The sequence below is a fragment of the Macaca thibetana genome, chromosome 3 (genome assembly GCF_024542745.1).
Source record: "Macaca thibetana thibetana isolate TM-01 chromosome 3, ASM2454274v1, whole genome shotgun sequence".
Taxonomy (NCBI): domain Eukaryota; kingdom Metazoa; phylum Chordata; class Mammalia; order Primates; family Cercopithecidae; genus Macaca; species Macaca thibetana.
This window is the reverse complement of record NC_065580.1, coordinates 20,633,137-20,660,996: the sequence shown is the minus strand read 5'-3', so window position 1 is coordinate 20,660,996 and position 27,860 is coordinate 20,633,137. Positions and strand designations below refer to the sequence as shown.

Here is a 27,860-nt window from a genome sequence, read left to right as displayed (position 1 = left end):
GCGTAAACCCAGGAGGCGGAGCTTGCAGTGAGCTGAGATCCGGCCACTGCACTCCAGCCTGGGCGACAGAGCGAGACTCCACCTCAAAAAAAAAAAAAAAAAAGTGACTGACGAACAATTTAATCTTATTTCATTCTTTACAGCAAGCAGTACAACAAAGGCATTCACCTTTCTATATCACTCAAATGAGAGCAGATACTAACCTCCCTGGCATTTTAACTAAACTTAATCAAAAGATGGACTCTTTGGTGTCTGCAGTTTTTGCTGATGCACAAACATTTCATTATTTTTTATTTTATTTTTGAGACAGAGTCTTGCTGTGTCACCCAGGCTGGAGTGCAGTGGCACAATCTTGGCTCACTGCAAGCTCCACCTCCTGGGTTCATGCCATTCTCCTGCCTCAGCCTCTTGAGTAGCCAGGACTACAGGCGCCCGCCACCACACGTGGCTAATTTTTGTGTGCGTTTTTTTTTGTTTTTTTTTTTTTTTTTTGACAGAGACTCGCTCTGTCGCCTGGGCTGGAGTGCAGTGGCCGGATCTTAGCTCACTGCAAGCTCCGCCTCCCGGGTTTACGCTGCCTCAGCCTCCCGAGTAGCTGAGACTACAGGTGCCCACCTAGTTTTTTGTATTTTTTTAGTAGAGACGGGGTTTCACTGTGTTAGCCAGGATGGTCTCGATCTCCTGACCTCGTGATCCGCCCGTCTCGGCCTCCCAAAGTGCTGGGATTACAGGCTTAAGCCACCGCACCCAGCCTCGTGTGTTTTTAGTAGAGATGGGATTTCATCATGTTAGCCAGGATGGTCTCAATCTCCTGACCTCGCGATCCGCCCACCTCAGCCTCCCAAAGTGCTGGGATTACAGGCATGAGCCACCACACCTGGCCACATTTCATTCTTTAACCCATCTTAATGCCACAGGCCTTAGAAAAAGCTATGGTCTATCATGGAAACAAGCTAAAGAAATTGTGCAACACTGTTCTGCCTGTCAAGTCCTGCATCTACCACATTAAGGAACAGGAGTTAACCCTAGATGTTTATCTCCAAATTCCATCTGGCAGATGGATGTAACACATATTCCTGCTTTTGGAAAATTGTCCTTCGTTCATGTTTCAGTAGATACCTATTCACATTTTATCTGGGCCACATGTCAAACGGGAAGCTACAGCTCATGTTAAAAGACACTTTTTATCTTGCTTTTCAGTTATGGGAATCCCGGGAAAAATCAAAACTGATAACAGCCCAGGATATTGTAGTAAAGCCATGGCTACATTTTTTCAACAATGGAGTATTACCCACACTATGGGTATTCCATATAACTCACAAGGACAAGCAGTAGTGGAAAGAGATAATCATACTTTAAAAACTCAAATACAAAAGCAAAAAGGAGGGGACCAGGAATATAAGACACTACATATACTATTGCATTTAGCTTTATTAACATTAAATTTTTTTAATTTACAAAAAGATCAACCTATGACTGCAGCTGAAAAACACCTGACAGGACAAAAGGAAAATAAAAAGACTGGACAAGATATATGGTGGAGGGATGCACATACAAAGAGCTGAGAAAAAGGTAAGATAATTTTTTGGGGAAGAGAATTTGCTTGTGTCTCTCCAGGTGACAATCAGGTGCCCGTGTGGGTGACCACCAAACATCTGAAGATATATCATGAGCCACAGCATGTAGTAGACCCACCTGTAGTGCAAATGGAAGGTTTAAGGATTGCTTTTAAGCCTCGATTTGCTTTCTCTGTGCCTTCTGTTAGAAGGGGCCTGCTTCTCGTTATCAACAGTAAGTTTTGCCCCGTGGTAATTAACCAAAGAGGCAGAAGCTGAGTTACAAATGCTTCAGCAATGGCATGCCTCCCAGCTATAGCCACAAAAGTTTTTGCTTGTGTTTCAGTAGATTTACTAACGTAGGGGTGAGGGTATGCTTGTGTTTTGCAGGAGATAAACAGATCGTGTAGGTGCCCTCAAGATGTGTATGACCATGGAGCAGGAGACTGGACGGGCCCATGGATCCCAACCATGGACCAGGTTCCCCCAGTAGAAGCCATGCTGAGAAACTGCTGGAGCACCAGGGTTTACCTATAGATGCTTAGCAGACCAATGCTTTCTGACAGAACACCTCTCTACCCTGAACACAAGAGACCCCAATAGGTAGGCAGGAGTATGATCGCCCCTTTTCAGCATGAAGTTATAGAAGATGGACCTTCATCCTTCCGCAACTCCTAAGATTAAGGGTCCTCTTGTAAAAGGGAAAGGGGAGATATGTAGGAATCATTCAAACCAGAGTGACTCCATTTTGAATAAGGGCTAAGAAAAATTGAAGCTGGATCACCAACTGGCAATTAAGGGCTTCACAGCCTGCAATTGCCTTGCTCAATTAATTTGAAAAAGAGAGCACCTTATGCTAGTAATAATGATAGCTGTAATAATGATAGCTGTGGTGGTTTTTACAAAAAAAAGAAGGGTTGCATGTTGGGAGAAAAGCCAAGTGTTGGGAGAGAAGCTGAGGCAGGGCTTGCATGTCTGCTAGACTTGCTGGCTCCTTGCTTCTAGCACTCACATTATCTCAAGTAGCCATATGTTTCTCATTCACTTGGTACACTGTTCCCTTTCAACCCCCACATCCTCACCACCTGTTTCTTTGAGCACCAATAAATAGCGTGGGCTCCCAGAGCTCAGAGCCTTTGCCGCCTCCACACTCACGATGGCCCCCGGTCCCACTTTCTCTCTCAAACTGTCTTTTTCTCATTCCTTTGACTCCGCTGGTCTTTGTTTCCCCCACAACCTTGTGTTGGGTCTGATCTCCCCAACACTGAATGACCAGGATGTCTCCTTCACTCATGTCTGGTCAGCATGCTGGTGTCGATAGAACAGTAAGGGCATGGAAAGAACACTCTCCTTGCAGCCTCTTACATGACTGGCTTGGGCTTCCTCACAACATGGTGGTCACAGGTAAGATGGACTTCTGCAGTAGCTGGCTTACCCCAAAGCAAGCATTTCAAGATGCCCACTTGAAAGGTGCAAACTTATGACCTAGACTAATAAGTCCTAGAATTTCTGCCACATTTTATTGGTCAAGTAAGCCACTAGAGCCAGCCAGATTCAAGAAGTGGGGGACTTAGACTCTACCTCTCAATGAGAGGAGAAGCAAAGAAATTATGACCATCTTTAATTGACGATGCTCTCATTCAGCACTGTGAGCATATTGAAATGTAGAACATAACTTCTACCTGAGCAATGAGTCAGAAGAGAGTATGTTTTGACTTCAGAAGCATCAGCAGGGAATGTCACAGCAGCAGCCAGAGCAAGGAGACAACAAATGGAGACTACCATATTAGAACTGAGACGATGTGCCTCTTAGGACATGCTGGAGGAAACAGAAACTGGGAGGACTGCATTCCCGGATACACACCGGGCATACCCTGGAGAACTCCTGAACAGTGGGAGAGAATTTGGAAATCATCAGCAAATAAGAAGAGACTTATTGTAATGTGATGTCACTTCACACAGACACACACACGCGCGCGCGCACACACAGAGGTATGGCCAAAGGAATCACCTATTGTAACTAACACTTTTAAGCCCAGGCAACATGGTGAAACTTTGTCTCTACAAAAAATACAAAACTTAGCCAGGCATGATGGTGTGTGCCTGTAATACCAGCTACTCGAGAGACTGAAGTGGGAGGATTATTTGAGCCCAGGAGGTTGAGGTGGTAGTGAGCCAAGATTATGGCACTGCACTCCAGGTTGGGCAACAGAGAGAGATCTGGTCTCAATAATGTGTGTGTGTGTGTGTGTGTGTGTGTGTATAAAGACTTCTGCAGTGACTACATAGCTTTCCCACAGAATGATGTTCCCATCATGAACCATTTCGTCCCTCCATGAGGAACATATCATCAAAAATTGATGGGTCCCACACTTTGCAGTCAATGGATATTAAATGAGCAGTGAAATAAAAGATGTATATTTTAACATCATTCATGGGTTGGAGGAAGAATATGTCAATAGCTGTTGCTAATGCAATAAATAGCTCCAAATATAGCAACTGCAGCCATGTATCTCAATACCATAATAGAGTGAGCCAAAGGAAAAAATCAGAAAACAATAAATATACACAGACCACAAGCACACAAGGCCAATAAGAATTCATTACCACCACTACTACAAAATAAATCTTTAAATGTCTTCCTCACTGGATAGAAATTGTTCTTTTCTTCATCAACATCCTGTCCCATGAGAACCATCCATTGCCTGCTACCCTGTCCCTTCCGCCCTTTCTCCCTCAGAGAAAACTACCTTAGATGAACTACATTCTTCCACGATTGTCTCATCTTCCTCTCTCAATTTCATCCCCAAAGAACATTTCAGAAGCTGCTGATGCCCCGCGGACTGTTCTATTCTGATACCTGTTCAACCATGTTGAAACCCCCAAGCTGCATATGACAGTGAACTATAAAATATGACATCATATTTTTCCAGATTATAATATTTTTTCAGAAATATAGCAGGGGGAGGGGAGCTTCTAAATGAAAAGAACTCAACCTCCTGAGACAAACATTTCTGCCTTCAGGGAGCTAGATTTTTAGAACGTTAATTCACTCATTTCTAAAGCTTTGTGTGTGTGTGTGTGACAGGGTCTTGTTCTGCCACCCAGACTGGAGTGCAGTGGCGTGATCAAAGTTCACTGCAGTCTCAGCCCCCTGGGCTTAAGCAATCTTTTCACCTCAGACCCCCCAAGTAGCTGGAACTTGAGGTGCACGCCACCATGGCCAGCTAATTATGTTTATTTTTTGTAGAGACAGAATCTTTCTACATTGCCCAGGCCGGTTTCAAATTCCTGGGCTCAAGTAATCCTAACACCTTAGCCTCCCAAAGTGCTGGGAGGCCAGGCATGAGCCACCATGCCTGGCACTTTTTTTTTTTTTTTTGAGATGGGGTTTCACTCTTGTTGCCCTGGCTGGAGTGCAATGGCACGATCTCAGCTCACCGCAAACCTCTGCCTCCTAGGTTCAGCCTGGCCCATTTCTAAAACTTTTATTCTTTTATTTGCCAACTGCATAGAGAAAAAAAATGTTAGAAGAAAGCAAGAACCAGACATGTTTACCTCTCTTAATTGAGGGAAAACTTTAAAAATTTTTCCTTGCTTAATCAACAAGACCTAATTTCTCTCCATTCTTATTTGGTTTGTTTGTAAAGGATATGGTACGTCTTGTTAAATAAATTACTTCTTGCCAAGCTGTGCACTGATTATTAAGACATTTTTACTTCATTTTTAAGTGTTCCAAACTCTGATGACTAATGTGTCTGGAGATCTCAATCCTTACATGAGCAATGATGTTAATAAGTCTCTATTCTTTTTTTTTTTTTTTTTTTTTTTTTTTGAGACAGAGCCTTGCTCTGTTGCCCAGGTGGAAGTGCAATGGTGTGATCTTGGCTCACTGCAGCCTCTACCTCCCAGGCTCAAATGAATCCCCTTCTTCAGCCTCCCAAGTAGCTGGGATTACAGGCACCCACCACCACGCCCGGCTAATTTTTGTATTTTTAGTAGAAATGAAGCTTCACCATGTTGGCCAGGCTGTTCTTGATTCTTAATTGTAGAAGAAATACTGCTTGTCCAAGGGCCATTCTTCTAGGGACATATGTACTAAATTGTATTCTGAAGAACACTGTTAAGTGTGACTTGAAAAACAAGTTTCTGAAACACTAAATAAAGCAGAGTTAAGTATATTTACATCAAGACTTCTCAAAACTTTGATATGGGATATTAAAGAAGATCCATGAATCTTCAAACGGGGAGTGTTTCATACAACTTTCCAAAATGTGTTGACTTTCATTACAAGCAACATAAATTGTTATGTACTTAATATTGTTCTGAATACATGTTGAGAAATGCTTAGTAGGAAAAAGCTGAATCCACCCGGTGTGGTGGCTCATGCCTATAATCCCAGCACTTTGGGAAGCTGAGGTGGGCGGATCACCTGAGGTCAGGAGTTTTGAGACCAGCCTGGCCAACATGGTGAAACCCCCTCTCCACTAAAAATAAAAAAATTAGCTGGACGTGGTGGTGCACTCCTGTAGTCCCAGCTACTCAGGAGGCTGAGGCAAGAGAATCACTTGAACCAGGAGGCAGAGGTTGCCGTGAGCCGAGACTGTGCCACTGCACTCCAGTCTGGGCAACAGAGTGAGATTCTATTTCAAAAACAAACAAGAAATAGCTGAATCCATCAAAATGGAAAAATCTCTAGCCAAACGTATCCATAAACATAACCCACCAGAGCTTACTAATGCTTCAAGTGATTCCTTTAGAATAAATGTACAGAAAACTTCATATTTTCTAACTAGAGAATTAGTGTGTAGATTACCTGAAGGCTATTCTTTTCCTACTCTCATAATTTAAATGAATACCTGAGGTCTTTACACACACACAAAAATGACCACATGAGCTTCATCCTTACTCTAAATTTAAGCCACAAAACAGACTGAGATGGCAAAAGTGGCTCTCTAAATTTACATATAACTTTTTGGTCCCTAAAGAACTTCAGATGCTTTGCTTCAGCAAACTCTGACAAGAATTTTTCCCTATACCTCCTACTAGCAGAGTATTGCCAGGCCACTCCTGACTATTTCATGTTAAGGCAAATACAATGTCAATCTTCCAGCTCTAGTTTTAGTAAGAAATATCCAGAAGCAATGAATGAAGAAGGTGAGGAAGATCAGTCTTGGTGGCTCACGCCTGTAATCACAGCACTTTGGGAAGGCCAATGTGGGTGGAATGCTTGAGCTCAGGAATTCAAGACCAGCCTGGGCAACATGGTGAACCTCCATCTCCATTTAAAAAAAAGAAAAAGGAGGAAGGAGGGAGGAGGAAAAAGAGAGGGAGGAAAAAAGTATGGAAGCATGGAAGATTGTTTGCAAAATGCCAACATTTCCAAAATGTTTTGCAAAATAGCCCTAATGAGTCCTCAGATACATGATTTCACTTTACTTATTTATTATTTATTTATTTATTTATTTATTTATTTATTTTTGAGAGGGAGTCTCGCTCTGTCTCCCAGGCTGGAGTGCAGTGGCGCAATCTCAGCTCACTGCAACCTCCGCCTCCCAGGTTCAAGCAATTATGCCTCAGCCTCTTGAGTAGCTGGGATTACAGTTGTGTGCCACCACATGCAGTTGATTTTTTTATTTTATTTTATTTTATTTTATTTTTAGTAGACACAGGGTTTCATATTGGCCAGGCTGGCCTCCAGCTCCTGACCTCAGGTGATCTGCCCGCTTCGGCCTCCCAAAGCGCTGGGTTTACAGGCGTGAGCCACTGCGCCTGGCCCCTGCCTTCACTTTTGTGTGCAGCCAACCCTAGTCCATGGCCCCAGCTGAGCTGCCAGCTGACCTTAGAGATCTGCCAGGCCAGTCCAGACCAGAAAACCTCCCAGCCAAACCCACAGAGTCCTGAGAAATAACAAATATTCCTTATTTTAAGCCACTAAGTTTTTGGATGATTTGTTATGCAGCAAAAGCTAATGGATACAAAAAATCTAAACAGATTAGGAAAACAGCACCGGGTGTGGTGGCTGGCGCCTGTAATCCCAGCACTTTGGGAGGTTGAGGTGGGTGGATCACCTGAGATCAGGAGTTCAAGACCAGCCTGGCCAACATGGCAAAACCCTGTTTCTACTATAAGTACAGAATTAGCCGGGTGTGGTAGCACATGCCTGTAATCCCAGCTACTCAGGAGGCTGAGACAGGAGAATCACTTGAACCTGGGAAACGGAGGTTGCAGTGAGCTGAGATCATGCCATTGCACTCCAGCCTGGGCAACAAGAGTGAAACTCCTTCTCAACAGAAAAAAAAAAAAAAAAAGATTAGGAAAACAGTATGTCAAATGAAAAACAGCAAAAGCAACTCAACAGTAATTCATTTTTAAAATTTTTACGTAGGCAAAGGACATAAATAAGCTATTGACAAAAGAAGAACTTAACTGAGTTTCTAAAAAAAAAAATAACGTATAACAATATAGGAAAGAGATACTTACAAAGTAGTATATTCAATATAACCTCAATTATCTAAAAAGAAAATTGTCTATATTTTCTGAGAAATAAATGACTGGAAAAATACAGAGCCAAGTGTTGATGACAGTTATATTTGTAGATGGAATTGAGTATTGTAGTAGAAACTTATTTCAGGAACTTTACTCATTCTGTGAAGGCCTCAAAGTTTTTACCTTCAATATTCAACAGTGACTCTGCCCCTGAGAAATACTCTCAGAAATACTGTACAGAGACTGTTTATGCATATGGATAGTTATGTGTAAAAATTAGAGTAGAAAACCGTGTCAGTGAAAATACAGAGATTATATATGGTACAAATTCAACTCTGTGACAGACAACACTAAAACGATTAGAGAAAAACACACTTGCCAAAAAATGTAAGCCTGAGTCTAGGACTGAAAATGTGCCAAAAGAGAACATGAGTATAGTGCCAAGTGAAAACCCTCTGTCAAGTGTACCCTCTCTGTCCAGAGAATTGCACAGATGGATTGGAGATGGGGAAAGACAGGACCTTGGAGATGGGGAAAGACAGGGCCTCCATCGATGTGAGCATCCAATAGCTGCAATGGATAGTCTAGGCTTTCATTCATTGCAGTACACATAAATCACACTAAAGGAGATTAAAAAAAAAAAAAAAACCCTCAAGCATCCCACATTATGATTCTGATCAAATGGAACTGCTTCACTGATTGATTTTCCTGAGGATTCCATAAGAACACTCTTCCAATGCCAGGAGCAGCGGCTCAGGCTTGTAATCCCAGCACTTAGGGAGGCTGTGGCAGGTGGATCACCTGAGGTCAAGAATTCAAGACCAGCCTGGCCAACATGGCGAAACCCCATCTTGACTAAAAATACAAAAATTAGCTGGGCACAGTGGCTCACACCTGTAATCCAAGCTACTCGGGAGGCGGAGGCAGGAGAATGACTTGACCCTGAGGGGTGGAGGTTGCAGTGAGCTGAGATCGTGCCACTGCACTCCAACCTGGACGACACTCTTCCAGCTATACTCATCTGCTATGAAACCATCCCCAAGGAAATTTTATAAAACTGATTAAGGGAAAAAAGATAAAATTCAACTAGGCTTGCAGCACAATCAGCAGTAATCATTCAGCCAGCTTGCCCTTTGGCCCACTTCCTTGTAGCTTGTCGCTGCTTACTACCCCAGGATAACGTAGCCCTTGTCACAAGACTCTGTTCCGTTTCTGTTCTATAGATAAAATCTAAGGCATTATGAAATAAGCTTTCCATTTGAATTTCTCTTTTAGGTTCTGCTAGCTGAAGAAACTACTGACGCCAGCTGTTCTGAAGGACCCAGCAAGGAAGAGACTCATGGAAGATTAGTTTCTACCTAATGATCTCATCCTCCTTATCCTGACCAATCAATGATCCCAATTTTCCAGCCCCTCGTCATCCATGATCCACTTAAAAACCTTTCCCCAGAACTCCTTGGAGAGGTGGATTTGAGACTTGATGATTCCATTTTTCTCCTCACTCAGTGGCCTTGGGATTATTAAACTCCTTCTCTATTGCAAACCCCACTGTCTCAGTGTATTGGTCTATCGCTATACACAGGCAAACAAATCTGCCAATCCTATAAGACTTAGAAATCTCCAAAAGTCTCTTAGACTCAGATTTGGGATTTTACCTGGGTAGAGGTGGATCTCTATCTCTCTTATTGATATTCTCTGAATAATTAAAAGTAGGAGAGGGTGTGAATTTAAAAATCTTTGAAAACAGCCCTACCTTTGTATGATTGTGTTTCTCTAAATAGACTTATGGGGTGAATATTGTTGTTATCAAGAAATTATTGAGATTTTTAGAGTTTTCAAAATTCAAACTTGACACTACTAATTTCATCTTCTCCCTTTTATGTTATTTTTTAATTTTTTAATTTTTTAATTTTTATTTTTTTGAAAGAGTCTCACTCTGTTGCCCAGGCTGGAGTACACTGGCACGATCTTGGTTTACTGTGACCTCTGCCTCCCAGGTTCAAGTGATTCTTCTGCCTCAGCCTCCCAAGTAGCTGGGGTTATGGGTGTACACAACACCCAGTGAATTTTTCTATTTTTAGTAGAGATGGGGTTTCACCAAGATGGCCAGGCTGGTCTCAAACTCCTGGCCTCAAGTGATCACCTGCCTCTGACTCCCAAAGTGCTAAGATTACAGGTGTGAGCCACTGCACCCGGCCATCTTCTCTTTGTTAATTTAATCTCTATGTAATTATTTTCAAAAAGAAAAATTAATGTTCTTAATTTTCATATCTTATTAACAATTTATTTTTTAATGGCATTTTTGTAATGGCAAATACAAAAATCTCAAGTGACTGGTGTCCCTGGGCTTCCTTTGTTGTTGTTGTTGTTGCTGCTGCTGCTGTTGTTTGTTTTGTTTTATTCACTGCAAAGAGTCATATGAAGTCCCTGGGCTTAAATGCTAGATCTAATAATGAAGATAATTTGGCAGTCATAGTGGTCCAGAGCATGAATGCAGTAAGATAGGTCTCAAAGGCACAGATTTCTATCGGTGTATATAGATAGCCTATTTCTCTATTTCTCCCAGCTTTTTTTTTTTTGAGATGGAGTCCACCCAGGCTGGAGTGTAGTGGCTCGATCTCGGCTCACTGCAACCTCTGCCTCCTGGGTTCAAGTGATTCTCCTGCCTCAGCCTCCCAAGTAGCTGAGACTACAGGTATGCGCCACCATGCCCGGCTAATTTTTGTATTTTTTAGTAGAGACGGGGTTTCACAATATTGGCCAGGCTGGTCTCGAACTCCTAACCTCAGGTAATCCACCCACCTTGGCCTCCCAAAGTGCTGGGATTACAGGCGTGAGCCACCACACCCAGCCTATTTCTCCCAGCTTTATAGGCCCTGGACAAATGCCTAAAATTTTGTAAACTCGCACAAATAAGGGAGCGAGCCTAATAGTCCAACAGAAAATGGAGGGGCAAAGAAGTGTTTCTATTTATGGCTATAAAAGACTATATATAATATATTAAAGCTGAATGCTGGCCCAGTAGATGATTGGACAAGCTGCATTCCCCAAAGATGGTCACAGCATTATCTCCCACCCTTTGTACTCATCTGCAATGTAGAATGTGGCCTTCACACTCTTCCTGTGATGAAATGGGGTCTACTTTCCTCCCCTTTACTCCAGGCTGACTTGTGACTCACTGCCTTTCAAGGCTAGATCAGACAAAGCATTGCAGCTTCCGCCCTGCTCACTAGAATACTCACTGTTGAAATCTGCAACTGCCAGATAAGTAGTGCAACTACCCTGAGGCCCCAGACTAGCCCAACCCGGTTGCATGGTGAGACCTGGAGAGGCCAGACAGTCAAAGAGTTGAGGGCCAGCCCCAGCTGCTCTAGCCCCATGCTGTTGCAGCCCCAGCCACTCTCTGACAGCAACCTCAGAAAGGACCCCAAGCCAGACCCACCCAGGCAAGCCCTCTTGCAGCAAAGCCCTGCTCCTCACCCACGCGAACCATGTGTGTCCTAAAGGAAAAGTACTGAAGGGCCTTAAGGGATATGATCAGGCCATCTCTGTCCACCCACTGGTGTTTATCAAAGTCAGGCTCCTGCGCTTCCACAGAGACTGGGAGACAGGGACCTTTTCCTTCTTTATGAGATTTCGAAGGGATGGCTCCCAGGTCCTTGAAAAAGGTATTCCACAGTTGAAGAAAATAGACACCTCAAAAAGACAGAAAAATGATTTACAATTCCAAGATTTCAAAGGCAAATGCTCCAAGACAAAGCAAGTCAGGCATCTATCATCAGGTTTTGGCTGCAACAAATAGTACATTATTTTGGCAACCTTACGTTTTTACAGGCAGAAATGTACAGGGGACTGGGTCATCCCAGGGGCATGGCCTTTGCCCTAGAAGCCCTACTGGAGATTAGTTAAGTCTCTTAGTGTGGAGGTTGAACTGAGTGTTTCTTCCTATGGAGACTTTTCCACAGCTCTATTTTGTTTTATTTTATTTTATTTTATTTTATTTTATGAGGCAGCATCTCACTCTGTCACTCATGTTGGATTGCAGTGGCATGACCATGGCTCACCGTAGCCTCCATCTAGGCTCAGCCTCCCAAGTAGGTAGGACTACAGGTATGCACTACTATGCCTGGCAAATTTTTATTTTTTATTTGATTTTTAGTAGAGATGGGGTCTTGCTATGTTTCCCAGGAACTCCTGAGCTCAAGCAATCCTCCCACCTCGGTCTCCCAAAGTGCTAAGATTATAGGTGTGAGCCAGTTTTTGCAGTCCTCAATTGTTACACACAAAAAATAACCAAGAACATATTTTGTTACCTAAAAATGCAGTGCTGCTGTATCCAACACCTAAAACAGGTAGCATTAGCTTTTTATTTTTTCTCTGAGACAGGGTCACCCGGGCTGGAGTACAGTGGCAAGATCATAGCTCACTGCAACCTCCACCTCCCAGGTGCAATGATGCTCCCACCTCAGCCTCCCAAGTAGTTGGGACTACAGGCACTTGCCACCATGCCCAGCTAATTTTTTGTATTTTTTGTAGAGATGGGTATCTCACTATATTGCCCAGGTTGTCTTGAACTTCTGAGCACAAGTGATCCACCCACCTCAGTCTCCCAAAGTGCTGGGATCACAGGCCTAAGCCACCACACCTAGTCAGCATTATTATTATTATTTTTTAACAGGGCTTTGCTCTGTCATTCAGGCTGGTGTACAGTGGTATGATCATGGCTTACTGCAACCTCAAACTCCTGGGCCAAAGTGATCCTCCCACCTTGGCTTCTCAAGTAGCTGGGACTACAGGGTGCACCACCACACCCAGCTAACTTTTTTAAGAATGGGGGTCTCGGCAGGGCGCGGTGGCTCAAGCCTGTAATCCCAGCACTTTGGGAGGCTGAGACGGGTGGATCACGAGGTCAGGAGATCGAGACCATCCTGGATAACACGGTGAAACCCCGTCTCTACTAAGAAATACAAAAAAACTAGCCGGGCGAGGTGGCGGGCGCCTGTACTCCCAGCTACTCGGGAGGCTGAGGCCGGAGAATGGCGTGAACCCGGGAGGCGGAGCTTGCAGTGAGCTGAGATCCGGCCACTGCACTCCAGCCTGGGCTACAGAGCGAGACTCCGTCTCAAAAAAAAAAAAAAAAAAAAAAAAAAAAGAATGGGGGTCTCTCTATGTTGCCCAGGCTAGCCTTAGCCTTAACACTAGGCATCAAGAGGATGCTAGAAGGACCTTGAGGAGGTGGTTAAGGAACACTGAAAGAGCCTAGAAGAGCCTGTTGGAGAGGGCTGATAGCATAAAGGGAGGAAAAACGTTATTAAAGATGAAGGCAGTCTGGGTGCAATGGGTCACGCCTGTAATCCCAGTGCTGCAGGAGGCCGAGGCAGGTGGATCACCTGAGATCAGGAGTTTGAGAGCAGCCTGGCCAACATGGCAAAACCTCATCTCTACTAAAAATAGAAAAAGTAGCCGGGCGTGGTGGTGCATGCCTATAATCCCAGCTACACGGGAGGCTGAGACAGGAGAATCGCTTGAACTTGGAAGGTGGAGGTTGCAGTGAGCCAAGATAGCACCACTGCACTCCAGCCTGGGCAACAGAGTGATACTTTGTCTCAAAAAAAAAAAAAAAAAAAAAAAAGTAGAAAGAAAATGAAAGACAAAGGCAGCCAGGGGCAGTGGCTGTAATCCCAGCACTTTGGGAGGCTGAGGCGAACGGACCACTTGAGGTCAGGAGTTTCCACACCAGCCTGGCCAATATGGTGAAACCCCTCTCTGAAAAATACAAAAATAAGCCGGGCATGGTGACCCATGCCTGTAGTCGTAACTACCAGGGAGGCTGAGGTGGGAGAATTGCTTGAACCTGGGAGCCAGAAGAGGTTGCAGTGAGCCGAGATCGTGCCACTACACTCCAGCCTGAGAGACAGAGTGAGAAAGAAAAGAAAAGAAGAGAAAGAAAAGAAAAGAAGAGAAAGAAAAGAGAGAGAGAGAAAGGCAGACAGGAAGGCAGGCAGGAAGGTAGGAAAGCAGGAACACAGGAAGGCAGGAAGGAAGGAAGGAAGGGAGGGAGGGAGGCAGGCAGGGAGGCAGGCAGGCAGGGAGGGAGGGAGGCAGGGAGGGAGGGAGGGAAGGAAAGGAAAGGAAGGAAAGGAAAGGAAAGGAAGGAGAGGAAGGAAGGAAAGGAAGAAAGGAAGGAAAGAAGGAAGGAAGGGAAGAAGGAAGGAAGGGAAGAAGGAAGGAAGGGAAGAAGGAAGGAAGGGAAGAAGGAAGGAAGGGAAGAAGGAAGGAAGGGAAGAAGGAACGAAAGAAGGAAGGAAAGAAGAAGAAAGAAGAAAGAAGAAAAAAGAAGGAAAGAAAGATGAAGGCAAGAAGACCCTTATGATGCAGTAGTAGCAGCAAGTTCAGCATGCTCTTGCCTACAACAACATGGAAAATACAGCACATACCTAATCTACTCAATGATCCAGCTTAGGAGATTTCCAGGCAGAATACTGCAAACACTGCATGCCTTCTGTTGGCTGCCTATAAGATACAGATAAAAAGAGGTGAGCTTTAAAGGGCATTTGTCAGATTTTAAAGAAACAGAGGAAATATAAAGGATCCAAGACTTGATTTCAAAAAAATAATTTCTTACTCTCAGATTTTCAAGACAGCAGAAGATCCTCAAAATACACCACTGCTCAATTGCTTCTTCATATAATAATATCTTTGTGATACAACTTTTCTTTTTTAAGCAGGGTCTTTCTCTGTCACTCAGACTGAAGTGTAATGGTGTGATCACAATTCACTACACCCTTGACCTCCTGGGCTCAAGCGATCCTCCCACCGCAGCCTTCCAGGTAGCTGGGACTACAGGTGTGCACCACCACACGCAGCTAATTATTTATTTATTTATTTATTTATTTTTGAAATGGAGTCTCACTCTGTTGCCCGGGCTGGAGGTCAGTGGCACTATCTCGCCTCACTGTATCCTCTGCCTCCCAGGTTCAAGTGATTCTCCCATCTCAGCCTCCCAAGTAGCTGGGACTACAGGCGCATGCCACCATGCCTGGTCAATTTTTGTATTTTTAGTAGATATGGGGTTTTACCGTGTTGGTCAGGCTGGCCTCGAACTACTGACCTCAAGTGCTCTGCCCACCTTGGCCTCCCAAAGTGCTGGCATTACAGGCATGAACCACCATGCACGGTCATAATTTTTTATTTTTTGTAGAGACCAATTCTCACTATGTTGCTCTGGCTGGACTCAAACTTCTGTGCTCAAGTGATCCTCCTGCCTCAGCCTCCCAAAATACAGGGATTATAGGTGTGAGCCACCATACTCGACCTGTAATATAACTTTTTTTTTTTTGAGACAGAGTCTCACTCTGTCGCCCAGGCTGGAGTGCAGTGGCACTGTCTTGGCTCACAGCAACCTCCCCCTCCCAGGCTCAAGCGATTCTCCTGCCTCAGCCTCCTGAGTAGCTGGGACTACAGGGGTACGCCACCACACCCAGCTAATTTTTGTATATTTTTTTAGTAGAGACAGGGTTTCACCACATTGGCCAGGCTGGTCTTGAACTCCTGACCTTGTGATCTGCCTGCCTCAGCCTCCCAAAGTGCTGGGATTATAGGCGTGAGCCACTGCGCCTGGCTGATCAAAAAAAAAAAATTATTGTTGATAGTCTTGACTAGGTATTAATGAGAAGCAAATTATCTATCTATAATTTTATATGATGTCAGACTGTTTGTGGCAGATAGAAAAAAAGTTATATGATGGATATTTGGAACAATTTCTACATACTTGCATCAGGCTCCACACGTTGCAAATGTTACATCTCCTCAACTACCACAGTGACTCCCAGCGCTGCACCCCATAGCACACATTCCTGTTGGGATACAAGCTCTGGTCTTGTGCACGTGCACGAAGAAAGCCAGATGAGTTATCACAGTGGCTAGAATTACTGGAATTCATTTCTAATATAATATAAGGTGGTGAACAATAACTATGGAGCTATGTTGTGTTAATTGTTATGTTAACCAGATTCTTTGGGGTTTAAGAAAGATTTCATGATGACCTATAAGGCAAGGAGCAATTCTCAAGTTCCCAGTTTATTGAGAGAGTCACACACGCACATACACACACACACACACACACACACAGAGTCAAGCACACATTCACCACACTCTTATCATTATGTCTGTTTTTTGTTTTGTTTTGTTTTTTGTTGTTTTGAGACGGAGTTTCACTTTTGTTGCCCAGGGTGGAATACAGTAGCGCGATCTCGGCACACTGCAACCTCTGCGTCCCAGGTCCAAATGATTCTCATGCCTCAGCCTCCCAAGTAGCTGGGATTACAGGTGTGTACCACCATGCCCAGCTAATTTTTGTATTTTTAGTAGAAACAAAGTTTCACCATGTTGGCCAGGCTGGTCTCAAACTCCTAACCTCAAGTAACCCACCCACCTCGGCCTCTCAAAGTGCTGTGATTACAGGCATGAGCCACCGCACCTGGCCAGTTTGTTTGTTTTTGTTTTTTTTAAGATAAGGTCTCCTGGCCGGGCGCGGTGGCTCACGCCTGTAATCCCAGCACTTTGGGAGGCCAAGACTGGCGGATCACGAGGTCAGGAGATCCAGACCATCCTGGCTAACACAGTGAAACCGCGTCCCTACTAAAAATAATATAAAAAATTAGCTGGGCGTGGTGGCAGGCTCCTGTAGTCCCAGCTACTCGGTTGGCTGAGGCAGGAGAATGGCGTGAACCCCGGAGGCGGAGCTTGCAGTGAGCAGAGACCGTGCACCACTGCCTCCAGCCTGGAGGACAGAGCGAAACTCCGTCTCAAAAAAAAAAAAAGACAAGGTCTCCCTCTGTTGCCCAGGCTAGATTAAGTGGTGTGATTACAGGTCACTGCAGCCTTGGTATCTGAAGCTCAAGCGATCCTCCTCAGCCTCCTGAATAGCTGGGACTACAGGTGTGCCGCCATGCCCCACTAACTTTTTGTAGAGATGAGGTCTTACTATGTTTCCCAGGCTAGTCAAGCAATCCTCCCTCCTCAGCCTCCAAAGTGTTGAAATTACAGGCATGAGCCACCACGCCAAGCCCACAATGCAACTACTGTATAAAAAGCAGTTAAAAAAAAAAATTCCCAGCTACTCAGGAGGCTGAGGCAGGAGAATCGTTTGAACCTGGGAAGCAGAGGTTGCAGTGAGCCGAGATCGCACCATTACCTTCCAGCCCAGGCAACAAGAGCAAAACTCCATCTCAAAACAGCAACAGCAACAACAAAATCAAAATAATAGCTGGGTGCAGAGGCGTGCACCTGTAGTCCCAGCTACTGGGGAGGCTGAGGCAGGAGGATGGCTTGAGCCCAGCAGTTCGAGGCTACACTGAGCTGAGCCATGATTGCACCACTGCACCCTAGCTGGGCAACAGAGTGAGACCCCATCTCAAAGAAAAAAAAAAAAGTAAAGAAAAGCAATTTTACTGTGGTGTTAATGCCACCTAACATGAGTAACTCCATTTTGAGACATTAGGATCACAGATCATTATTATTTATCAAACTAACTACAAAACATGTAAATATATTCCATTAAATCAGGCCTAAATGTAGCCCCAATTCATCTTCCCTCTTGCCCAATTTCAAAAATGCTTATAACCACTCCAATGCTACCACCATGAGAAGCTACAGCAAAAAGAGAAAATGGTCTTAACATAATGGTACACTGGAGTGCAGTGGCACAGTCCCAGTTCACTGCAACATCCATCTCCTGGGTTCAAGCAATTCTCCTGCCTCAGCCTCCCAAGTAGCTGGGACTATAGGCATCTGCCACTACACCTGGCTAATTTTTGTATTTTTAGTAGAGACAGGGTTTCACTATGTTGGCCAGGTTGGTCTCGAACTCCTGTCCTCAGGTGATCCATCTGCCTCGGCCTCCCAAAGTGCTGGGATTACAGGTGTGAGCCACCGTGCCTGGCTGGGTGTTTTCACCTGATGTTTAAATTCGTTCATCTACTGGGCCTTGCGATAAAGAAAATTCTGCCAAGTTTTAGGTGCAGTTCTGTCTCAAAATGATCAGAATTCTGCCATCAGAGTTCTTTTGAGACAGTACTAAATGTGAAAGATAATTTAGCTTTCATTTTATCTAATCTCTGAATTGTCAAGCTTGGATCAATAATCGCAGAAGTAAGTAACCCCCTGTTGTGAGAAAAAGTTATAATCAGTATTCGTCTCCTTGTTTCATAACTGTTCTCTCTAATTGTGTCATTTGTATTGTTTGAAGGTATCCTTCTATAAAATTAAACTAACCTGCCTTGAGAAAAAGTTTTAATTTAATTTTAAAAGGCCAGGTGTGGTGGCTCATCCCTGTAATCCCAGCACTTGGAGAAGCCAAGGTTAGAGGGTCACTCGAGCCCAGGAGTTCAAGACCAGCCTGAGGAATATAGCAAGACACTGTCTCTACAAAAAAATTTTAAAATTGGCCAGGCATGGTGGCAGGCACTGGTAGTTACAGCTACTTGGAAGGCTGAGGTGGGGGGATTACTCGAGCTCAGAAATTCAAGGCTTCTGTGAGCTATTGTTAGAGTCCAAAAGGACTCCATCTTAAATAGGGGCTATAAAATGAGACTGAGACCTGCTGGGCCACATTCCCAAGAGGTTAGGTATTCTTAGTCATGGGATGAGATAGGAGGTCGGCAGGACCAGATACAGGTCATAAAGACCGTGCTGATGAAACAGGATGGGGTAAAGAAGCCGGCCAAAACCTACCAAAACCAAGATGGCAGTGAGAGTGACCTCTGGTAGTCGTCACTGCTCATTATCTGCTAATTACAATGCATTCGAATGCTAAAAGACACTCACACCAGCGACATGACAGTGGATGAATACCATGGCAATGTACAGAAGTAACCCTACATAGTCTAAAAAGGGAAGAAACCCTCAGTTCTGGGAAATCCCTACCCCTTTCCTGGAAAAATCATGAATAATTCCCTCCTTGGTTAGCATATGCTCAAAAAACAACCATAAAAATAGCCAACTAGGCTGGCTGCGTTGGATCATGCCTATAATCCCAGCTACTCAGGAGGCTGAGACAGGAGAATCGCTTGAACCCAGGAGGCAGAGTTTGTAGTGAGCTGAGATCGCGCCACTGCACTTCAGCCTGGGTGACAGAGCAAGACTCCATCTCAAAAAAAAAAAACAAAAAAACCAGCAGCCCGTGCTGCTGCTCTGCCTATGGAGTAGCCATTCTTTTATTTGTTTACTTTCTTAATAAACTTGCTTTCTTCTTGCTCCATGGATTTGCTTTATTTCATTTCAGTTTTGATTTTTGTTTTAATTTTTGCTTTATGGAGTTGCCTCAAATGCTTTCTTGCGTGTGACCCAAGAACCCTTTCTTGGGGTCTGGATCAGGACCTCTTTCCAGTAACACTATGATGGCACCGCTGTACTCCAGCCTGGGCAACAGAATGAGACTCTGTCTCTACCAAAAAAAAAAAAAAAAAAAAAGAAAACAATTATAAAATGAATCAGATTTATTGAGGTATAGTTATTATCAAACTCAATAAGAATCTGAGGCAAAATAAATGAAGGGAGTTTATTTGGGCCAATGTTGAGGACTGCAGCCCACGACACACTTCCAAGTTTCTCTGAAAAGTCTACTGTTCAGCCTTTGTTACAGCAGGATTTTAAAGACAATGGGGACCAGGAATGGGCTGGTCCAAAGTTGTCTCAGAGGAATTCTTACTGGTTTAGAGAAATAGCATTGGTTTGTGATTGGCTATACATTGTTGAACTACAGAGTATGAGTTATGGTGTCCAGCATGTGGCATTTTATGGCTACTTGGCGTCTGTCAGTCTGGAGCCCACATACCAAGTGGCTTCAAGAGGTAATTACTTAGCCTAAGCGGGTAGTGAGACGTGACTGCTGTTGCATTTCAGTGCCTCTCTGGGTCTGACCATTAAGTGGGGCTCACATTTCTCAGAAAAAAAGTTTATTTTCTTTCTCATCATGGTAGAGTAAAATACATTCTTTTAAGGTGCATAGATCTGAATTTTGACAAGCAAAAAAGTTGTGCAATAACAATGTTGAGTTTTGCCTAAGCCCTGTGATCTCAGATAACAGCGATGATTAAGAAATCTCCCAACCTCTTATGTTCCGGGAAACAACTTATTGCAAAGAAGGACCCTTCCCCAAGAGACTCAGATATCTCCCTTGTTTACCCATAACAAAACCAGACACACACCCTCCAAATTCCCATGTGTTGCCTCCTGAAGGATTAGTTGAACAACTGAAATGAACGACTGAGGCATAGGTCTCCATCATCAAGGTTTATCAAGCCAGTTTTAAGGTGTGTCCAGGAAAAAACACAAGCCATAGACACACTTGTGGCTGTTTTTTGGAAGAGATTTTGAGGAGGTTTCGTATTTATATATTTCCTTAAGGGCTGGGGAGACATATAGAGTAGACAGTAAGACAAACAACCACATTCCTGTAAGACTTTAGTTAGTGCCAAGTCTACATTTTACATAAGATAAGGTGAAAGTTTCAACAGGAAAAGGAAGTAAAGAAGTCAATTATGAAGATATTGTTGGGTAGGTGGAGGAAATGATTCCTGGCTTTACTAAGCTTGTTAATAGACATGATCAGTTTTAGGAGCTAGACTTAGATTGTTGACCTGATTTGCGATTGGCATGTCCAGGTTTATGGGAGGCCAGCAAAGAATTTCTCATGAATGTCCTGTGGGGGCAGCCCTTGGAAGACGCGTGAGGCCATTTACCTTTCCCTGGGGATCTGGTTGATGGGTAATGGTAGTAACAGCTATTCATTTGGAAGAGGGTGTTCAAGGACTCAGCCTCTGATTAAGCTTCCTTTTTGCCTAAGAAGTTTGCTGGGTCCTAAGTATTACCCAGACTTGAATGCAGTGGCACCATCACAGCTCATTGCAGCCTTGAACTCCTGGGCTTAAGCCATCATTCCACCTGAGCCTCTCAAATAGCTGACTATAGGCATGCCTCACCACACCTGGCTAACTTTAAACTTCTTCTTTTTTTTTTTTTTTTTTTTTTTTGGTAGAAATGGGGTCTCATCATTTTACCCAGGCTTGAACTCCTCGAATCAAGAAGCCTTGCTGCCTCGGCCTCCCAAAGTTTGGCCATTGCACCTGGCCAAAGCTAGGGCTTTTAACCAGACTTCAAGTTTCTCTCCTACTTCCCAGGCTCTTGAACTTTGATCCACCTTCAGCCTGAGCCAGTATACAACCCTTCCTTATAGAACCCACCCAAGAATAAGCTGACCTCAGTCTAAAACGTTTTCTTTCCATCAGACCACCTCCATCCTTTCACCCCACTTCCCCACACCTTTCTAGCCTCATTTACTTTCCCTACAATAGAAAAGCTCTTTCTGTCCAACCCTGGGGACACTTGGAGATCTTAGGGCAAGAGCGTTCTTCCAGTTGGAAATAGTCTCTTTTCCTCCTCCTCTACCAATTATCCTTTCAAAGTACTGTTGCCCCACCCTGGCTTATACACTGTTTTGCTTTCTGAGGTTCCAGTTACCTGAGGTCAATCTCCATCTGAAAGTAGTATCTTAATGGAAAATTCCATAAATAAAAAATTCACGAGTTTTAAATTGCACACTGTTCTGAGTAGCATGATGAAATTCCACACCATTCAACCTGGGAAGTGGATCAGCCATTTGTCCAGTGGATTCATGTTGTCTACACTGCCCACTCAGAAATCACTTAGTAGCTGTCTGCATTATCAGATTGAGAAAACATTATACATAGAATTGTGTACTTCTGCAGTTTCAGGCATCCACTAGGGGTCCTGGGACATATGCAGATGGAGGGGGTGGGGACTACTGTATTTCCTTACCTAAATTCAGGAGTTGTTTTTTATTTGACAGTGAAAAAAATTAAAATATTTTGGCCAGGCACAGTGGATCACACCTGTAATCCCAGTACTATCGGAAGCTGAGGCGGGTGGATCACCTGAGGTCAGAAGTTCAAGACTAGCCTGGGCAACATGGTGAAACCCCATCTCTACTTAAAATACAAAAATTAGGCTGGGCACGGTGGTTCATACCTGTAATCCCACAACTTTGGAAGGCTGAGGCGGGCGGATCACAGGGTCAGGAGATCAAGACCATCTTGACCAACATGGTGAAACCCCACCTCTACTAAAGTACAAAAAATTAGCTGGGCATGGTGGCGGGTGCCTGCAGTCCCAGCTACTCAGGAGGTTGAGGCAGAGGAATCGCTTGAACCCTGGAGGCAGAGGTTGCAGTGACCTGAGATCGCACCACTGTACTCCAGTCTGGTGACAGAGTGAGACTCTGTCTAAAAAAAAAAAAAAAAAAAAAAAATACAAAAACTAGCCGGTCATGGTGGCAGGCACCTGTAATTCAAGTTACTTGGGAGGCTGAGGCATGAGAATCACTTGAACCTGGGAGGCGGAGGTTGCAATGAACTGGGATCTTGCCAATGCACTCCAGCCTGGATGACACATCAAAACTCTGTCTCTAAAAACAAAAACAAAAACAAAAACAAAAATTAAAATATTTTAACCCTGCCGGGCGCGGTGGCTCAAGCCTGTAATCCCAGCACTTTGGGAGGCCAAGACGGGCGGATCACGAGGTCAGGAGATCGAGACCATCCTGGCTAACACGGTGAAACCCCGTCTCTACTAAAAAATACAAAAAAAAAACACTAGCCGGGGGAGGTGGCGGGCGCCTGTAGTCCCAGCTACTCGGGAGGCTGGGCAGGAGAATGGTGTAAACCTGGGAGGCGGAGCTTGCAGTGAGCTGAGATCCGGCCACTGCACTCCAGCCCGGGCGACAGAGCGAGACTCTGTCTCAAAAAAAAAAAAAAAAATTTTTTAACCCAAAATATATTTATTTGACATGTTTTGAAATGGCTGCTGCTTGGCTAGCAAACAGAAATGGCCTTGCTAAAGTGTCTTAAGTGGGGAAAATTTGGATCTATAAAAATTCTCCACTAATGCAGCCATGACCTCTCCATTTCTATCTCTTTCCTGAATCCAGTAGAGATTGAGCATCTGACACCTTTAAAAGTCTGAAAGGAAACATTTACCATCTGTTCTCTCTGAGGGAGGCTTCATCTATATAACAAGAAGACCACCTTTGCTAGCCAAGCCACTTTTTCCTCCCTTCCCACAAACTGTTTTACCGGAATCCAAGCCCCCATTCTTTCTGTAACCTCTAAATGGTATATGAATTTCTGTAACCCACTGGGAAGTTGGGTCTTTATTCTGAAGGCTCCTTTGTATGCACGTTGTTAAAAGAAAAACATCCGCTGAAATAAATGTAAAGGAGCATAATTGAGCAATGAACAATTCACGAATTGGGCAGCCCCCAGAATCACAGCAAACTCAGACAGACTCAGGGGTGCCTCATGGTCAGAGTAAATGTATAGACAAAAAAGGTAAAGTGACGTACAGAAATTGTAAGTGAGGTACAAAAACAGCTAGATTGGATACAGGTTGGCATTTGCCTCATTTGAACACTCAGCAGTGTATGAGTGGTTGAAGTAAGGCTGCTAGGTTTGGCCAGGACTCAGTGATTGCTACAGGCACATACTCCTAGGTTAGGTTTTCAATCTTGTCTACCTATTAAGTTAGCTTGCAGTTCATCCATATGGACTCAAATATAGAAGTACGGAGTCCTTCTTGGGCCATATTTTATTCACTTTAATAATTCCCTCCTTTTGACCGTTTTCTCAATTTTAAGAGATTAACCAAAACTTTAGTCACCATCATAAAGGCACTTATTGGGTCTTGAAACCTACTGAGTAAAACAGTGGGTTTTGCAAGGTAGGAATAAGGGCTAAAGCAGAGGGTACCTCCTTATGCTGGAACATCCTGTTCACAGGAGAAAAACAAAATCCAGTCTGTCCTAGGATCTATGTGTTTCCTTAAAGTCTTAGTTTGATTATGTCACATTTAGCACAACCGACTCCATTTTGGTTTGCTTTGGTCTGTTGGGGCCTAGTGGGTGAGCTCAGTCCAAAACAATGGCCTCTCATAATTTTGTTTAAAATTTTTGATCAGGTTCTCATTTAGGTGAGCGTGTCCAAAACTTAGGGCCTTCGGTAACTCAGTTACCATCATTTTGAGTTTCTGGTCTCAGCATATCATCCATAAGTTAAGGTGTCCTCAGGGTCACACATTTCTTTCAGCTCTTGTCATTCCAATTGGAGAAAAACCATTTGACATTCTAGGGACGGCTGCATGCAAACACTTAAAACCTTTCAGAGAATACAGTACACACCAGACTACTATTATGACTATCCGGAGGATAATACCAACAGTTTGGAATATGCGCCTTACCCAGTGATCCCGTAAACCAAACCACCTAAAATCAAATAGATCAAAGAATGAGGTAGGTAAAGAGTCGACTCGCTTAACTAAGCAGTCTTTTCACTAATCCCTGTAACTGAATCTGTATAATACTCGATGTTTTCTTCATAGGCCATAAGTGCCAGCAGCTGCCCGGATACTTTTTATGTTTAACAATTCTATTATTATTATTATCGAGACAGAGTCTCTCTCTCAAAAAATAATCTTTAAGTTACAGGGTCTGCTATTTAATCTTTCAGTCGACACTACTAGCAACGTAAAGGAATCACAGTTGCATCCACAGTACTTGGTATTGTCAGAGTTAGGGAGTTTTATTCATTCTAATAGGTATATAGGGATATCTCATTGCAGTTTTAACTTGTATCTCCCTAATGACTAATAATGTTGAGTTTTTTTGTTTTTTTTTTGAGACAGAATCTTGCTCTGTAACCCAGGCTGGAGTGCAGTGGTGTGATCTCAGCTCAGTGCCGCTCCTGACTCCTGGGTTTGAGCAATTCTCGTGCCTCAGCCTCCCAACTAGCTGGGATTACAGGTGTACACCGCCATGCACAGCTAATTTTTGCATTTTTAATAGAGACTGGGTTTTGCCTTGTTGGCCAAGTTGATCTCAAATTCCTGACCTCAAGTGATCTGCCTGCTTTGGCCTCCCAAAGTGCTGGGTTTACATGTATGAGCCACTGTGCCAGCCCAATGTTGAGCATTTTTGTGCTTTTTTGCCATTTGTACTTATTCTTTGGTAAAGTATTTAAATCTTTGTTCACTTTTTTGTTGTTTTTTGAGACAGTATCTCACTCTGTCTCCCAGGCTGGAGTGCAGTGGCATGATCACAACTCACTGCAGTCTCCCCTTGCAAGCTCAATCAACCCTCCTGGCTCAGCCTCCCAAGTAGTTGAGACTACAGGCATATGCCACCACGCCCAGCTAACTTTCCTAATTTTGTAGAGATGGAGTCTCACTATGTTGCTTAGGCTGCTCTTGAACTCCTGGACTTAAGCCATCCTTCTGCCTCAGTCTCCCAAAATGCTGGTATTACAGGTGTGAGCCACTGTGCCCAGGCTGCTTCCTTTGTAATTGGATTGTTTTATTATTAGTTGTGAACATCGTTTTTATAGCCTACATATAACTCTTTTATCAGGAATGTGTTTTTCCCAGCCAGTGACTCATCCTTTCATCTTTTTTAACAATGACCTTCAAAGAGCTGAAAAGAGTTTGTTTGTTTTTAATAAAGTTCAATTTATTGGTCGGGCGCAGTGGCTCACAACTGCAATCCCAGCACTTTGGGAGGCTGAAGCAGGTGGATCACGAGGTCAGTGTCAGGCCTCTGAGCCCAAGCTAAACCATCATATCCCCTGTGACCTGCATGTGTACATCCAGAAGCCTTTAATCAACTGAAGATCCACAAAAGAAGTTAAAATAGCCTTAATTGATGACATTCCACTACTGTGCTTTGTTTCTGCCCCACCCTAACTGATCAATGTACTTTGTATCTCCCCCACCCTTAAGAAGGTTCTTGTAATTCTCCCTACCCTTAAGAAGGTTCTTTGTAATTCTCCCCACCCTTGAGAATGTACTTTGTGAGATCCACCCCCTGCCTGCAAAACACTGCTCCTAACTCTACCACCTTTCCCAAAACCTATAAGAAATAATGTAATCCTGCCACACTTTGCTGACTCTCTTTTCAGACTCAGCCCGCCTGCACACAAGTGAAATAAACAGCCTTGTTGCTCACACAAAGCCTGTTTGGTGATCTCTTCACATGGACGCGTGAGACATTTGGTGCCAAATACCTGGTCAGAGGGACTCCTTTGGGAGAACAGTCCCCTGTCCTCACCCTCATTCCGTGAAGAGATCCACCTATGACCTCAGGTCCTCAGACCAACCAGCCCAAGGAACATCTCACCAATTTCAAATCGGATAAGCAGTCTTTTCATTCTCTTCTCTAGCCTCTCTCGCTACCCTGCAATCTCCCTGTACTTCCAATTCCAGTTCTTTTTCCTTTCTAGTAGAGACAAAGGAGACACCTTTTATCCATGAACCCAAAACTCCGGCACCGGTCACAGCTCAGGAAGACAGCCTTCCCTTGGTGTTTAGTCATTGCGCGGACGCCTGCCTGATTATTCACCACACTCCATTGGTGTCTGACGACCACAGGGACGCCTACCTTGGTCATTCACCCACATTCCCTGGTGGCAAGTCAACTGCGGGGACGCCTGCTTTGGCTGCTCACCCATACTGCAGCCCAGGGCTGCTCCCCACCCCCTTCTCCATGTCTCTACCCTTCTCTTTAAACTTGCCTCCTTCACTATGGGCAACCTTCTGCCCTCCATTCCCCTTTCTTCTCCCTTAGCCTGTGTTCTCAAGAACTTAAAACCTCTTCAACTCACACCTGACCTAAAACTTAAATGCCTTATATTCTTCTGCAATACTGCTTGGCCCCAATACAAACTCAACAGTAGTTCCAAGTGGCCAGAGAATGGCATTTTTGATTTGTCTATCCTACAAGATCTAGATAATTTTTGTCGAAAAATGGGCAAATGGTTGGAGGTGCCTGATGTCCAGGCATTCTTTTACACATTGGTCCCTCCCTAGTCTCGGCTCCCAATGCGGACTCGTCCCAAATCTTTCTTCTTTCTCTCCTGTCTGTTCCTTCAGTCTCCACCCCAAGCTCTGAGTCCTTTGAATCCTTTTCTAGGGACTCATCTGACCTCTCCCCTTCTCCCCAGGCTGCTCCTTGCCAGGCAGATCCAGGTCCCAACTCTTCCTCAGACTCCACTCACCCACCCTATAATCCTTTTATCACCCCGTCTCACACCCAGTCTGGCTTACAGTTTCTTTCTGCGACTAGTCCTCCCCCACCTGCCCAACAATTTCCTCTTAAGGAGGTGGCTGGAGCTGAAGGCATAGTCAAGGTTAATGCTCCTTTTTCTTTAACCGACCTCTCCCAAATCAGTTAGCATTGAGGCTCTTTTTCATCAAATATAAAAACCCAGCCCAGTTCATGGCCCGTTTGGCAACAACCCTTAGAAGCTTTACAGTCCTAGACCCCAGAGGAACGCCATCTTATTCTCAATATGCATTTTATTACCCAATCCACTCCCGACATTAGAAAAATCTCCAAAAATTAGATTCCGGTCCTCAAACCCCACAACAGGACCTAATTAACCACACCTTCAAGGTGTACAATAATAGAGTAGAGGCAGCCAAGTAGCAACGTATTTCTGAGTTGCAAATGTGAGACTAACCCCAGTCACATCTCCAGCACACAAGAACTTCAAAACGTCTGAACCGCAGCGGTGAGGCGTTCCTCCAGGACCACCTCCCCCAGGATCTTGCTTCAAGTGCCAGAAATCTGGCCACTGGGCCAAGGAATGCCCGCAGCCTGGGATTCCTCTTAAGCCATGTCCCATCTGTGCGGGACCCCACTGGAAATCAGACTGTCCAACTCACCCGGCAGCCACTCCCAGAGCCCCTGGA

The 27,860-nt window shown here is 44.2% G+C and overlaps 1 long non-coding RNA gene across 1 annotated transcript in view; it reads left to right on the top strand.

Annotated features, from left to right (window-relative positions):
* Nucleotides 1-25,979, top strand: part of LOC126951140 (uncharacterized) — an 87,456-nt gene extending 61,477 nt beyond the window's left edge. Inside the window, exon 5 of the long non-coding RNA XR_007724367.1 lies at nucleotides 25,923-25,979. This is a non-coding gene — a long non-coding RNA (uncharacterized LOC126951140). The remainder of the gene's footprint in view (nucleotides 1-25,922) is intronic.
* Nucleotides 25,980-27,860: the final 1,881 nt, after the last annotated feature.